Source organism: Oxyura jamaicensis, chromosome 20 (assembly GCF_011077185.1).
Source record: "Oxyura jamaicensis isolate SHBP4307 breed ruddy duck chromosome 20, BPBGC_Ojam_1.0, whole genome shotgun sequence".
Lineage (NCBI taxonomy): Eukaryota > Metazoa > Chordata > Aves > Anseriformes > Anatidae > Oxyura > Oxyura jamaicensis.
Window position 1 is genome coordinate 12585697 of NC_048912.1, and position 15044 is coordinate 12600740.

Here is a 15044-nt window from a genome sequence, read left to right on the forward strand (position 1 = left end):
GCATTTTCCTGGCATCTTCCATCACTGGAGGACTCTAGCCTAACTTTGAAAAATTAGATATTGGTACTTCCATGGTTTAATTTTTTTAACAATGAAATTGCCTGGTTAGCACTGCTGGTGAGAATTAGACATTAAGATGCATTTTTGTGAATGGGGACAATCGGTCAGAGCTGTCAGAAAGGCATTTATTAGGATTACCAAAGCTGTACCCAGAAGCAAAGGTGTTCACAGGAAACCAAATGCCAAATGCAGCAATGTTTCGCTGTGCAAAAGTTAGCAGACAGCTGGACACCCCCTGCATAAGAGACTAACCACGTGCATACATAGCACACATCTGCATGCAAAGAGAGAAAAAAACCAAACTGATGAAATAGACTGTCCTAAAGACACTTTCAGAAAGCACTGAGAGCTCACACACGTCCCAGTCCCACTGGCTACCCTAAATCATGCTGTATATTTATATCAACATAAACCCATTAAAAATGCTGCCCTGTGTGTCGATGAGCACTGCACTACAATGTGATGAGATACTTCAGCATGCAGAAAACACATTTGGGCAGTAAACTGCACAGTTGTATCATGTCTGTCTCCACGTCTGCTCCTCCCTTGAGCAAATGTGCTTGGAAGGGGCTTGCCATGGGCAGCAATCTCAGCGAAGACACAGCCACCCTAGAAGGAAATGGAAAAGCTTTTGTCCCCTAATATTCCTGGATGATGACTCGTAGACGGGTTCCTGAAGCTGGCATGAATTCCTGCAGGCATTTCTCTATCCAGTTGAAAGACCTAACCCTTGTGTAAGCACAAGACAGTCTTTCAGAACACTTCAAAAACCAAAACAAAACAAAGAAACACACAAAATCAACCACAGAGGGTGCAAGAAGTGTATTCTCACTTGCCTCCGTACCAAACACTGAAGCAAAAACGTAGAGACACACGAACGGAGTGAAAGCAGCAGACGCAGGCAGTCACTGTCTGTCATCAGCACAGCAAATGGTCCCTACAATTAAGAGCACAGGCTCTGTCTAGTTTTGGCATCATTCATTGCTAGTGGCTGCTGCCGTATAATATACAGATGCTGTAGGTGAAATTAAACCTGGAACACCAACAAGATATATCATTTTAATCCCAGTCACTGATGTGAAAGGCATGCTCGTGCTGGAATGCAACAATTTAAGTGTTGTTCCTGTCAATCTTCAAAAGCATTTGCAGGCAAATCGAGCTGCCCAAATCTTTAAAACAGAGTAAGGCAATTAAGAGTAATAAAAACGGTGTTAGATGATGAGCAGGAGAAAGAGGTGATGCTGAAATGAATTAACACGTAAAGTCTTGGGGACTTATCTGTATCTCCTTGTCCTGCAAGAAGCTGACCCTTGTAGTATGTGATATGTGGGGTTGAGGGGACAAGGCGCAAGTAGAAACAGTGGGGGAAAAACTGGTGTCTGTGAGCAAATCCGTGTCTAAACAGTGGGAAACATGGGAGTGAGGGCAAGGAAGAGAGCAGTTTCTGAACAACAAGAAATGGATCTCTGTGGGGCTTCCCCGAGCCTCAGTTAGCCAAGCAATTCCCATTACGCAGGCGACATTTCCCTCACCATTGCCCCAATCAGCCTGGGCGATGCAAGCAGCAGAAAGCACGCTGTGTTCAGTCCTACACACGCCTATCCACACACACCCTTTTTCCAAGTGGGAAGCCTGAGGAAGGCCAAACAAAGGGATTTTTCAAATTTCAAGTGTGTACTGTAAGTACCACAGCTATAGACGGGAAAAGAACACGACCCAGGCTCTCTCTCTACCCAAAACACACCACTGCAGAGGCACTGCCTGTGCCAGTACAGTTGCATCTCCTTTTTCTCTGCAAACAGTGTCCTCAGCTCCCCATCCAGCCTGTTCCATCAAACACAGGAGTTAGTTAATCATATACAGCAAGAACACAACCCTCTTTGTCAGAGCCCCACAAGCGTAAGAGACTATTCAGGCAATGGGTGGGCATCACTTGAATGTATGCCGCTACTGAGGGTCAGCCACTCCTTGTTTCCCTGCCATTAGTCACTCCAAGCCTGTGGAAGGCAGCAGCACACCCTCACCTGCCCACCTCTGCACGCCGAGCTGGCCAGCACCCCCAGAGGGGTCCTTGGTGCTGCTCTCTGGCCATGGGCAGGCTGCAGGTGGTGGCCCGTGGCTGAGCACACAGAGGCTGGGGCTCCCTTCCCCAGTAAGGGGCAGCTGTGCACGCTGCCAGGAGGCTGGGAGAGGGTTACCAGGCCATGAGTTTCAGTCCCCAGTAAGTTATTTTATCCCTCACCTTCCCACTGCATTTACTGCCTCCCTTCTTTTGGGACTGGGTTTGAATGTTACAGTAATATAAAGTGGGGCTTGATGCACACTCCTCCAACTCCCTCTTGCTCCACATCACGACATCTCCTCTCGTTAGCTCTACGTCTGCTCCTGAAAACTTGAATGGATTTAGTTTGCTCAAGTGGCAGCAACTCAGGGGGCAGTTCCTGGAAGTGCCTCTGTTGGGACTGAACCTTGATAAGGCCAAAACTGTTCCACAGACACAACTCACACCTCCTTCTGTTCAGCCACAAAGCTCATGGGGAAAGCTCAAGACTGAGGTAAGCCTAAAGCAGCCTTGGTAACCCAAAAGACCCATTCCCTACACTCCCACAACTTTGTTTTTCAAAATCAAAAATTAGGGATGAGCTAATGTTGGTTTGGGCCGGTGAGGCCACAGGCTGCCCTGTGTGGGCCGACCTACTGTCATCCCAGGACCTACAACAGCAAGAAGAAATGTGCGTAGGCAGAATTCCACAGCCAGCCTCGGCCTCAGATAATATCATGGGAAAACACAAGGATGACCCCCGGGGGGAGCAATCCTGTATCTCCAGCAGCCTACTTGAGCGGAACACGCAAGCTGTCTCCACTGTACGTATCGCTTTGAGTTTCCCTAACTGCAGTAAATGCCCCGCTGTTTGAGGGCTAACTACCAAACACACTACACAGATCTGAGCAATTACAAAAGTATATTCTATCAGCCAACTGTGTAATTAGTAGGCCATTAAACGCAGTGCACGACTAATAGAGCGGCTTTAGATTTGCAGACCCAGCTATTCTCTCTGCTCCGATTATTGAAAAGAACCGAGTACATAATGGGACGTGAGTGCAACTTGTTCCCCTTGGTACCACCCATACCCAGGGCTGGGCTGGAAATACCACGGCTCTGGGTACGTGCTCTTTGGTACGGTCTCGAGGGAAAAAGTGGACTGAAGTCCTTTTAAGAATGAGGCAAAATTCCCATTACGGAGAAAATTCCCTCGGTGGATGTGTGCTGCCCTATTACCATAGTTGGCTTTGTGTCATCTCTCTGGCCCCTCGGATCTGCAGGGGGCAGCCTGTGGTGGTCTGGAAGAGGACAGTGCGGAGCCCTGCCGCTTCTGGGGGGATCTCACACTCCTCTGGCCCTGGAAGCACTCCAGGGAGATAAGGCTGTCACTGAGCGATGAGCCCGCTAGGACTGCTGACACAGCGTTTCTTTTCAAATGTAAACATTTGTTCACGGTCCAAGAAAGCATTTCACAGTGCCCAGCCCAAAGAGTAAAAAATAAAAAAGAATCTCCCCTCTCTCCCTGAGTTTTGTTTAGGAATCTCAATTTAAGTTTTATTAGGTTACCAAACGCTGGTGTTTTTCATCTGCCTTCGGCTTTCTGCACCATCTTTGGGGTATATTTCAAGTTTTCCCCTACAGCCCTTATGAACAGAAGCGTACTTTAAAAAAATGCAAGCAGAAAAGGAAGGTTCAAGTAAAACTTCTGATATCACAAGACATGATAAAATCACAGGAGCTGGCAGAACTGGCAGGCTGCCCTGTCCTACTCCATCCGTGGCCTATGTCCCTTTGTGAATTGGCCTTTGTTCGCTACAGATTCACTCTAGCGGTTTCTCACACCAAGAATTAAGCCCTATTTTATCCAAACCTGGCCCAGAGGGCCTTTGGCTCCTAGCCAGAACATACATAGCATTTCTTTTTATTTGCTCTTCCTTTCTCAGTCTCCCTCCCTTCAGGGTCCTGTTATTATTAAAAAAAAAAAAAAAAATCCTGGATTTTACTGATTAAAGTGCTTACTTTCATGTCAATACGTTCGTTTTGTACTGCCTTTGGGGTCAGAAGGAAGTACACATTATTTTGGATTTAAAGGGAGCTGGGAGAAAGCCGAGGAGAAAAAAGGGATATTATAAGACATTCCTTTGGTACTGACACACGGGCACCGATAGCCTGGTGATGATTCAGGACTAGGGAGAGAAATGATATTTGGGTAAGAGATTGCCTGCAACGGGCCCAGGAACTGTGCTGTTATCAGAAGGACCATGCCAAAGGAGCCACCGTGAGTATGGTGGGACACGGGGACCCGTCACAGCAGCTGGCGGGCTGGTCACAGGCAGCGTGACATAGGGTGCATGGCAGTCCCGTGACACACCACGGGCTTCCTGAGCCCACCACAGTGCATGTTGCCATTTCTCTTGCTGCCACAGCTTTAAAATTAGAATTTAAAATAAGAAATTGGTCTCATCACAAGCCTGGGGAAGCCCCATGCCCCAGCAGCTGCCTGATGCCAAGGACAGTTAGATCAGGCCATGCCCTGGCCAGCTGCAGTTGCCTGCACCTGGTACACACGTGTAACCAGTCTGGGCCAGACTTTTTGTTTTACCTGGACTCGTCCATGCTGCAAGCTGCTTTCCACCTGGCTGCTCCTCTCCTGCTGTAGGATGTTGGTTTCCTGGCTTTGCTGTCAATGAACATCCAGGCTGCTGTCACACACCACCACCTTCCTGGAGTTCTTTGCTGTTTGGATGGTGCCCTGACAGTAAAGAAAACATTGGGTCAGGAATCTCTAATTGGAGATTGTCTAGGCAAAGCTAAACCTGCCCGCTAAGCTGGCTATAAACACAGGTGACTGCACAGCTGGATGGAAATCTGCATCTGAAAATCAGCAAATTCTGGCTCTCTTCCAAATGTGGAGGTCTAAGATCAGATATCCTTCTGGTGCACAGAACACGGGCACTGCTGCCTGCCTTGTTCCTGTGGCTTTGTGAGCACAGGGCCAGTGAAGTGATGAGCACCTCAGAAATCATTTACTGCCCCCTGCACACTCACCCCGCACAAGCACCCATGCTTTTTGGGGATGCCTTGCTCTGACTCAGCCCTACCTTTCCAGCTGTGATTACTAAGTCCCTAAGGCAAAATCTCTGAGGGGGCAGGATAACCAGAAGCAAATGGAAAACCATCAGAGCCTTGTAGGACAAGAAAGGTGTCCCTGAAGACTTACAGGTCTTCCTTCCCATCCTCCTATCTGCTCAGTTTCTCCTTCACCTCTAGTAACCATTTTCACCTTCAGGTTCTCTCTGCTGATCTCAGAGATCTGACTGTGTGCAGAGCCCTTACAACAGACACCTAGCTCCTACTTAACCTAGCCCATTTCCTTCCCTCCCTTCTCCCTGTGAGACGAGCCCCTGTGCAATTGCCTGGTTGCTCCCTGCTGAGAGCTGACAGCACCACCTTTTCTTTCTCTGATAAGGCCTGGACCCTGCAGCATTTGCTAAAGGGCACAGAAAAAATAGCTACATCTACAAAGACCTCAAGCAGACTGAGGGGTGGTATCTTCATCCAAATTTGGAGTCAAATGTCTTTTTAAATCAATTTTTACTCAAAACAACTTTTAATCCTCCCTTGTTCCCTCTCCAGAAATCAGCTGTAATCAGAGGACACTTTCAGGCTAGCACAGGCTGGAGAACAGAGCGCGCTTCTGCCATGAGTGCCGGGCAATTTATTACAGGAGATTGCACTCAGGGAGGGTGCTCATGTGATTAGGATTTAACAGTCAATTAAATAATACCGACATTTCTAACAAAGGAGCTGGGATTAAGGAAGGACTCCAGAATGACTCCTTTCCTTCCCATCTCTGATGCCAACCTTGGGAATTTCCCCGTTATTAACCCAGCTGTTCAATTAAAGCTAACCAGAACAAACAAAATTGCTTCTCAAGTTTCATTGTAAGGGGGATCGGGCAGTCGGTTCTGCCATCAGGGCACCCAGGCTTTTAGGAAAGTGCGCATAGGAAGCCGTCCTGGGTCTTGGACTTTATCAAAAGGATTCCAGCCATGTGTTTAGTGCAGGGCTGGAATCTGTTGCTGCTCAGGTCATTTCTAATGAGCAGACAGGGAAGTACTGCTTCTTTTAAGATTAACCACTACCAGACAGCAGATGAATGCAGTGCTGCTGGTTGGAAAGTACACACTCAGCTGTGATGGCTCACGCTTTTACAGAGAACACACGGCAGAGCACTGCCTGCACAGTGATCTGAATGTCTGGGCCCCACGTAACGAATAAACACACAAAAAACCTTCCCTCCCTTCCCAATCTCTTCCAGTAGGCAGCAGTGCCTCCCTCCAGATTTCAGCGCATCTTTCTTTGAAATTTGCCTCTAGTCATGACCACCGATCACCTCTCAAGCTTGGCAGCCAATCCCTCCTTGTTCACCCCGCCTGCCCGAATGTGTCCCTTGCTGCCACTTTTATCCAGCTTTATCCCTCCTGCCAAGCAGGGCAGGGCAGACACGGGGAATCAACAGACCCTCTCCACGTGCTCAGTGGTTCTGGCGGCATCAGCTCCAGTTTTCGGCTTCCCTGTTCTTTATCTCTCTACCAGGCACCGTGTCTCTCTTCACATCTCCTGTCTCTCGTCTTCTGTTGTGCTCCATTTGCCCTCAGCTTTTGGCCACGAGAGAGGGTTGTGTGCAGCTGTGAAAACTCTCATTCACCTAGTGCAATGCACTTCAAAACCGCACAGGAAGCAGAGCACAGCACTGCACTGTCACTTTCATACTATGGGATGCTGCATTGGATGGTTTGAAAGCAAGATCACAGGTTTGGCATTTATGCAGGCAGCTCCTTTCAGGACAGTAAGAAGAGCTTGCTGCCTGCCCTGCCTTCACCTTTCACTACAGCACAGAACATTGCCATCTGCTCCTTTCCTTCGATGACGTTTTACAACAGTAAAAACATGATCGTGCCCTAAAAAAGATGGGCTGACCACAGCACAAATAATGATTATTTTTAAAAAATGATTATTATTTTATCATGCAGCAGGAAGCTTGTGCTGCAAAATTATTCAGAGCAGGGGAGTCAGCCTAACACCATACCTGGGACCAACCACTGGCCAGGGATGGCCAGCTTCTCACATCTAGATCTTTAACAGCAGATCTACAGTTTTCCAACACAAAGGTGCTTTTTTTTTGTTTTTGTTTTTTCCCAAGCAGAAAACCTAACTTTTCTCCCAAAGTTCTACCTCATTTTTATTCAGCCACTGTAACCAAAAGCAAATGCTTGAGGCAAGGCCGGAGTTAAGATACACAGCCTGCCATGGCGTGGCCTCCTGTCCTTCTCAAATTACCTTCATCTGCAAAGAAGGAGAGTAACTCTGGAACCGCAGCGATGACACCAAAAGGGTGACAGTGATGGTATTGGTGTGTTGCTGCGTCAAGGACCATGGATCTATGAAGTGTCTCATTACAAGTCCCAGGAGAGATGCTGGCACTCTTTCTTAATGCAGACTTTTTAGATTCCAACAGACACTTTGGATTAGAAAATCAGATCCCAAAGTCAACATTTAAACAGCCTCCATAACTCTGGCAAGTTGTTTTTGCCAATATATGTTGTTTTACTCATTAGTGCGTTTCCCAGCCATCCGAGTGACAGCGAAACAGTAGTTTGGGGTTGTTTATTCATATAATAACATGTTCTGCTCCTTCTCCCTAAGGCCACACAGACACTCAAAACGAGCACCCCCACAAACATCTTCCAGGAAATAGTGTCTTTTGGGAACCTGAAAGATAGAATGGAAATTGTTGATCAGAACAAGCAGCTGTACATCCCTTGAGGGGACATTCAATGCAGAACGGGATGCTGCCTGACACTCTGTTTAAATTGGGTGGATTTATGAGCTTCTCTGATAACAACTGCTATCTGGAGCTAGAATCAGTTACCGCCCCCTTTGCTGGAATTTCTCTTGGTTTGTTCCCAGCTCTGAGCACCTCTGGAGAGTTTCTGGTGTAGCTTTGTCATTGTGCAAATTCATGAAGAAGGGAATTTAAGTCTAATGGTATCTTGTGAATTTATATTACAGGCTCCATTTACCTCAGAGGTCCAAGAAGACTTTGGACTGGGACAGAGTAGTAGCAAAGCGATTGTGCACCTTAGAGTAGCAATGCATTGTACAATGATCAGCCCTTTGTGCCATTCATGACTCCTAGGTTCCAGCTACTGATAGGAGAAATGGGTGGCTGAGAACAGGCTCCCCATGAGTGTTATTTTTGCATTTTAGAATCCCAGAATACCAAAGGTATTATCTCAAGCTGCAGAGCATTGTAAATCATAGTCACCCTCCACAGCAGTCAACTGATATGACTCTCCCTCTCCTTACCCATGCCCTAAAGGAAGAAAAAAGCTCAAATTGTCCCACCCTCATAAATGATTTGGGATTCAAGAGGAGAAAAAAAAAAGGGCGATTTTATTTGCATGTCCAGAAAATTCACAGGTGGTGTTAAATTTCCCTGCTGCATAGAGGATAAAATCAGCAAGTGTTTAAAACAGTAAATTAGGACACCTGACTGGTTCAACTCTACTGAGTTTCATGCTGATCTTCTCTAAATTATATATGCCTTATGTAACAGTTTATTTAAATAATGCTGCCACTTCACCTTGCATTTTCTGATCACCCCTCAAATCAATTTGAAGTTTTCTACTTTTTTCACCACATTCATTTTAGAGATGGGTAAACTCTAGTATAGGATGTAGTAGCTGAGAGGTCTTGCTCAAAACAAATGTCACTGTCAGATGTAGAAGCCAGGTCTCCTGAGCCTTGCTGCCAGTGTGCTAGTTTTTCTTGAATGCCTGAGATGCACACTTCAAAGGAAGTGCACCAGGAACAGCTCTCTGCTCAGCAGAAACCAGCTGCATATTATTATTATTATTTTTTAAAGGCAATGAAACCAGCAAGGGTTGAATAACAGAATAGGCCATACCCACATTACCAGCCAAGATGAGAAGTGAATGCTAGCCGCAGCGTTGCTGGCAGGAAGGTATGCTGCCACCTGTCCCACAACTGCAAAGACTCCTCTTCCCTAGACATGTGCAGCATTTGGGAAAAGGTAAGGAAAATCTTAAAAATTTACCCCCTTTTACCCTTGAAGGGATTTGTGCCTAATGTGGTCACACTTGTTTCACTAGGCAAGAGGGCGACTGGTGAGCCCCCAGTGCCGTATCTGATTAAAAGACGCAAATGGCACCAGTATCTTCTGTAGCAGGATGCAGGCTCTCCAAAGGCAGTGCTATGTCAAGATGTGCTGGGTTTCCAGAAATATGAGCTCTGTGCTACAATGATCAAGCTTCCTCTCAGGTAATATACTTTGCAGCTTGAAAGCTGCTTCCTTAATTTTTTTTTTTTTTTTTTTTTTTTTTTTTTTTTTTTTTTGGTAGTTCACATTTTAATCAGCACCATCTGGGATTAGCTTCCTTTTATTTACTTATTTTTGGGTACAGGCCGTCTTAGATCTTCAGATTTTGGTCAGCCTGCCTGGAAACTTTTCCAAGTTTGAGATTACCAGCAAGTGTACTGAATGCTGGGATGATGCTTTCAAGAGCTTGAAAGCAGACACAAGACAGGAGCAAAAGTGACCTATCAGCAGACACTGAACTTAACTGCAGTGTCAACTTTTTAAGGTCATTATTTCCTCAGCAGAGCCAGCCAGTGGGCTGTACAGTCACAGATCTGGCTCCTGTGCTTGGCTGAGTGACCCAGCACAAATGACCCAATTTTCCTAGGAATGCAGGGGGAGTTTGCTGCAAGCATGTCTCCATTGTCCAGAACAGAAATCAGTCACAGAAATCACCTTCTTTTAGCCAAACTAATCAGAAGGAGATTCAAATCCCCAGCCTTTCTAGCCCTCATAGAGGAAAGAACTGAGTGAAACAGGGACAACCTACAAGCAATGATCTCTTGTCACCCTCCCAGGGCACTACCCAATTTATTTTTAAGTGCTATTTTCATTCAGCCTCAGACATTTGAAATACTTTGCCTAGGGCATAAACTATCACATTTCTCAGCTCAAAGAATATCCGACTATCAACCCATATAGAGTTTCGCTAATAACTTTATGAAAAATCTGTTTTGTGAAATAAAAAGCATTTTTCTCAACCTTTCTTACCTGACAGACATTGCAGTTTACAAGAGTGGCCGACGGTCCCAGTAATTTCAGTCTGCACTGGGACATCAGTGTGTGGCGTTCTGGTATGCAGTGACAGATGGAACAGGATCAAGGCGCTTTTCTCAGAGGTCCATTACCCTATGAAATCAATAAAAAAATATTTCATTTAGAGCCAGTTGAGAGACCTGAGTACTTAACAGCTACATTCTGACAAGCATGGCATGTCCTAGCACACAGTATGACCACACAGTATGACTTTTATTTCCATCCCTGCAATGATCTCAAATCAAGGCCTAGCAGGTCTGGTCTCCCAGCACAAGGATAGTCCTCCATTTTCTTAGGAGAACATAGGATCAGCTTGGCTGGGAAAGGCCTTCCAGATCTAGTCCAAGAATCAACCTGAGCTACTGAGTCCCATCACGAAATCATGCCCCTTATCACCACATCTTACTGTCCTTCTAATTTTGTGTCTGTGATGGCCTTTACATAACTCAAAATCAAAACCATGGCTGCAGCTTTGTTCATTACATACAAATGAAGCAGGCGGACCACACTGGTGCTAAGCCAGTTCTAATTTTGAAAAAAAGTTTTGTCAGTCTATTATGGCTAATATTGTTCACATTTCACAACAGTTCAGAAAGGACAGGGTATGGGTTAAGAGGAAAAGCACTTACAGCTCCGGGACTCTGAAGATCTGCATTTTAATCCTGATGCTATCAAACACCTGATGGATAGCCACAACACATTTTCAGAGTGTCATCCGTTGCTTTCTCAGGCACAAGCCAGGGATAAATAAATGTACATGTGTCTCTGTGAAGACCACAGAGGCCTGCTGAAGGAAAAGTGCCCCACACAAACTGAAGCATTGATGAAGTTTATCACAATTGTAGCACCAAATACCTTTTATTTTAACCACCCTAACCGTTTGTGCCTCAGTCAGGATGAGAGTTGTGCTGGGTGACTCTCCCCACAGGCGTCTCTGAGGAGAGGCCGGGGCTGACCCGGGCCTGCTCCAGGCGGCCTCACCACAGGGCCCCGGGGCCTGTCCACGGCCCTGGGGGTGCCTGTAAAGATGGCAAAATGGTGCTTAGCAGCAAGATGTGAGGGAAAAAGTGCAAGAAATGGCCCTGCAAGGCCCAAGAAGGCGAGGGGAGGAAGTGCTCTGGAGTGGGAATTCCTCTATGGCACTGGGGAACAGAGTGCTGCTGAGCATGGAAAATGGGGGCGTGGGGAGGGAGGCATTTAAATCTCTGTTTATCAACATCCAACTCTGTTTTAATTGGCAATACTTTACTTTTCCCCCACGATGAGACCGTTTTGCCCGTGATGGTAATTGGCTTACAGATCTCATGATCACTGCTCACAGTCTCAGACTGAAGCGTTCCCAAATCTTCAGCAGAAGAAGCATGTTCTTCTTTTTTCTTCATAATCCCAGGAAGAAAACTACAGAACAGAATTTCCTAACAGAGTAAAACACAGGTATCTGCACTGCAGAATAATTCACTCGGTTCAGTCTGGCCACGTTCGCTTTGCTTGTTATCATCTCTCTGAGATTAGCTGTTAAATAAAGTGCCCTTTTCCTTATAATACATTAAAAAAAAAAAATCCACTTTGACCTTTTTAATAGTTCTCAATTCTTAGTACCTACAGCTCCAGTTGAGGATTTAGCCAAGGGAAACTCCTGCCTGATATTAAACAATAGTGTATTTCCCAGCAGGAAAAAAATCCTAATTAGTTTTCTATATTTTTTTTCATGGCTGATTACTTCAGCATACATGGAGGGAAGCTGTTCCCCCTGGGATGCCTAAACACAAACCGTCATCAGTGCATTAACCAAAAACAAAAGCACCCTTAACCTATTCAATACTTGCATCAGAGAGGTGTCTATTTCTGTGTATCACCGAGAGTGACAGCAACTGAACAAAACATGGGATGGGAATAGACAGCCCATCCTAACATCCGACCGAAAAAACAAAAATGCTGCCAAATCTAGTGCAACAGCTTAGTTCAGTCCTTCTTCTATCTAGGCTTTCAGCAGCCTCCAGTATCACAGCAGCTTTGTGCCTTTGCTTGCTTTAGGAAAATAAACTGTAACCCTTTCAAGCTATTCCAGCTTCCTTTCTGTAGGGAGCACCAGTGAGGCAGCCTCTGCTCCACACTCCCTGGGAGTTTGAGCCTGCAAGCACAGAGCAGCAGTAATGGATATACACGAAGGCAAAAGACACCCTTGGCCTTTTGTATCCTTCTTCTGAGTCACAGTGCTCCTTTTATGAGCAAAGCACAAAGGATGCCAGGAAAGCATTTTGCCTGTTGTGTTCTCCCAGCCTTGGCAGAGTTTTGCCTGTTTGGCACCTTGCAAGCAAAACTGATACGATCTAAGCTGCTAATTCTGTGCTCCCAGCAACAGAAGATGCAGTGGCCTCCTAACCCCAGACCTCTGATCAGAACACGCAGAGATTGTCCAAAGCAGCTTTTCAGCACCACGTAGTTCACGAAAAGGATGACAAGCCTTAAAAGAAACCAAATCAGCATTGTAAGACATCTACAAGCTCCAACCAAAAAGCAAGGTGTTTTAAGGGGTAGACAGGCTCTGCCTGAGCAACAAAATTTTGGTCAAAGACACTGAAATAGCCCCAGCTAAATCAGCTGTCTTTAGGATGCCACTGCCAAGTCCTTGTAAGTAACAGAAAAGAATTTCATGACTTGGTGCAATGTAACCATGTAAGGGCAACTCTGTCCATCTTGTACAGTACAAGTACAGTTCATTCCCTTTCATGGCTCTAGAAGATCTGAACTATTCCTGTCACAGGAACAAAGAACATTTTACATCACAATACGGGAAAATGCAACTCAGAATTGATTTTTAAAAGGACACCCTTGTTAAGATTCTGCAAAAATTTCTGTAAGACCTCATGCTGTGTGTAGTTCTGCTGGTGAAGGTGGTGTGAATTTTAGGAAGCCTTTAGAACAGCACTAATCCACTTCTAATCTAAGTATAGGATACAGAATCATAATTTTTCATAGGCTTATTTTGACAAGAAAATTAAGTGATTTTTTTTTTCTTAAATTCTGAAATACAAACAGCAACAATCAGTATTAATAGCAGAGGTTTTGAATTACAACATAATTCTTAATTAATACTGCGGTGTAAATTTAATTTGGTAGTTATAGCTTAATGGACTCTTATTGCTTAAAAAGACATCTGAGAGACCTTGAGTTCATCTTGAGCTGTCAGTTCACTTTGTCTTAATGGGGGAATTCCACTGAAATCCACATGGATGAACAGAGTCCCGGGGGATCAGAAGCAAGTCAACAATATTTAGACTCTTTGGTAAACTAGGCATTTATCAGCAGTAAACAGTTACTGATTTATTTAAAGTTCTACCCTAATACCAAGGCAGAAACAGCTAATTTAAGATATGTCAAAAAGAAACATCAAGTCCAATTAAAACTTATCTCCCTTTACTGTGTATGAAGGGAAGTAATGAGGATTGGACATAAGCCAAGCCAAAATTTCCCCAGATTGAAGACTGTATTTGTCTTTCCAGAACGTGTTTTCAGAGATTTATCTGCTGGAAAAATGAATTATTTCCAGGAGAATCACAACAGATTATTATTATTATTTTTTGGAGGCATCCTTCATGGTTGACTCTGATGTCAGAAAAAAAAACAAAAAACAAAAAACTCCAAAACAAAGTGCTTTTTTTTTTTTTTTTTTTTTTTTTTTTTGGCTTGTATTTAAAAGGCATCTGCGTCATGTGCTTTCTGTATTAGTATGTTGTGAGTTCAACGTGAAGCTTTTTTTTGGTCTTCTTAACTGAAACACAGAAAAGTTCTGTCACCTCGGTGGAGGACTGGTAAATTCAAGTGTTAACACTGGGAAAACCGAATATGCGACCAAAGATGTTTTAGTTCACAGCCATGCTAGCAAAGGCTAAGAGCTAATTTCAGCCTTCTCTGCTTCTGAAACAAATGTTTGCTTTACACTGCAACTACCCATTAACATGGCCTGATTTACAGTGCCTAGGTTCAGTAGATACCCTTCTTCTTTGGAAGATTTCTTCTTCCAAAGAAATATGTTGCAGCTTGAAGTGTCTAAGAAGCAGGCAAAATACAGATAAGGAGAAAGATACCAGATTTGGGATAGTTGATCCTCCTCCTTAGTTGAGGCAACAGTATTCCCCTATTCCAGACTCTCAAGAGAAGCCTGAGGTTGACGTTTCCCACAGCCACATGCATGCACAGCAACTTGCAAACAAGTCAGAAATAAGCCACATGGTAACCAGCTCTACATGGAGACAACTTACAGCACAAACAGGAAAGTGTCACAAAAACGTTCCTATCATTTGAGAAAACTTCCAGAGGGCCTATACAGTGCTTAAGAAGTGGTTAAAATATAATGAAATTATGTGAGATTCCAAAGGTTCCTTAGTAAAGGTACAGCACCTTGAGCACAGCACTTTATAAATGCAATACAAAATCTTGTTTGAAGGCCTGATCAAAGGGAAGACTGGACAGGCCATGAAACAAAGTATTTCTGGCATATCTTGGCACACAAATTGGGAGCAAGTTCAGAGGCACCAGGAAACTTTACTGCAAGATCACGATGATTTTAAGTGTTTTAAACACCTCAGTTTTACAGTATACCTATGATTTCAGCACTGCAGAAAAATCAACTTTATTTCTAATCCTGTATCTAAAGTTAATGCCTGAAACTAACTCAGCAAAGCTTGAGTGTCTGCGTAGTCTGTGGTAAACAATTTTTCTTTCACGATGACTGCTTCG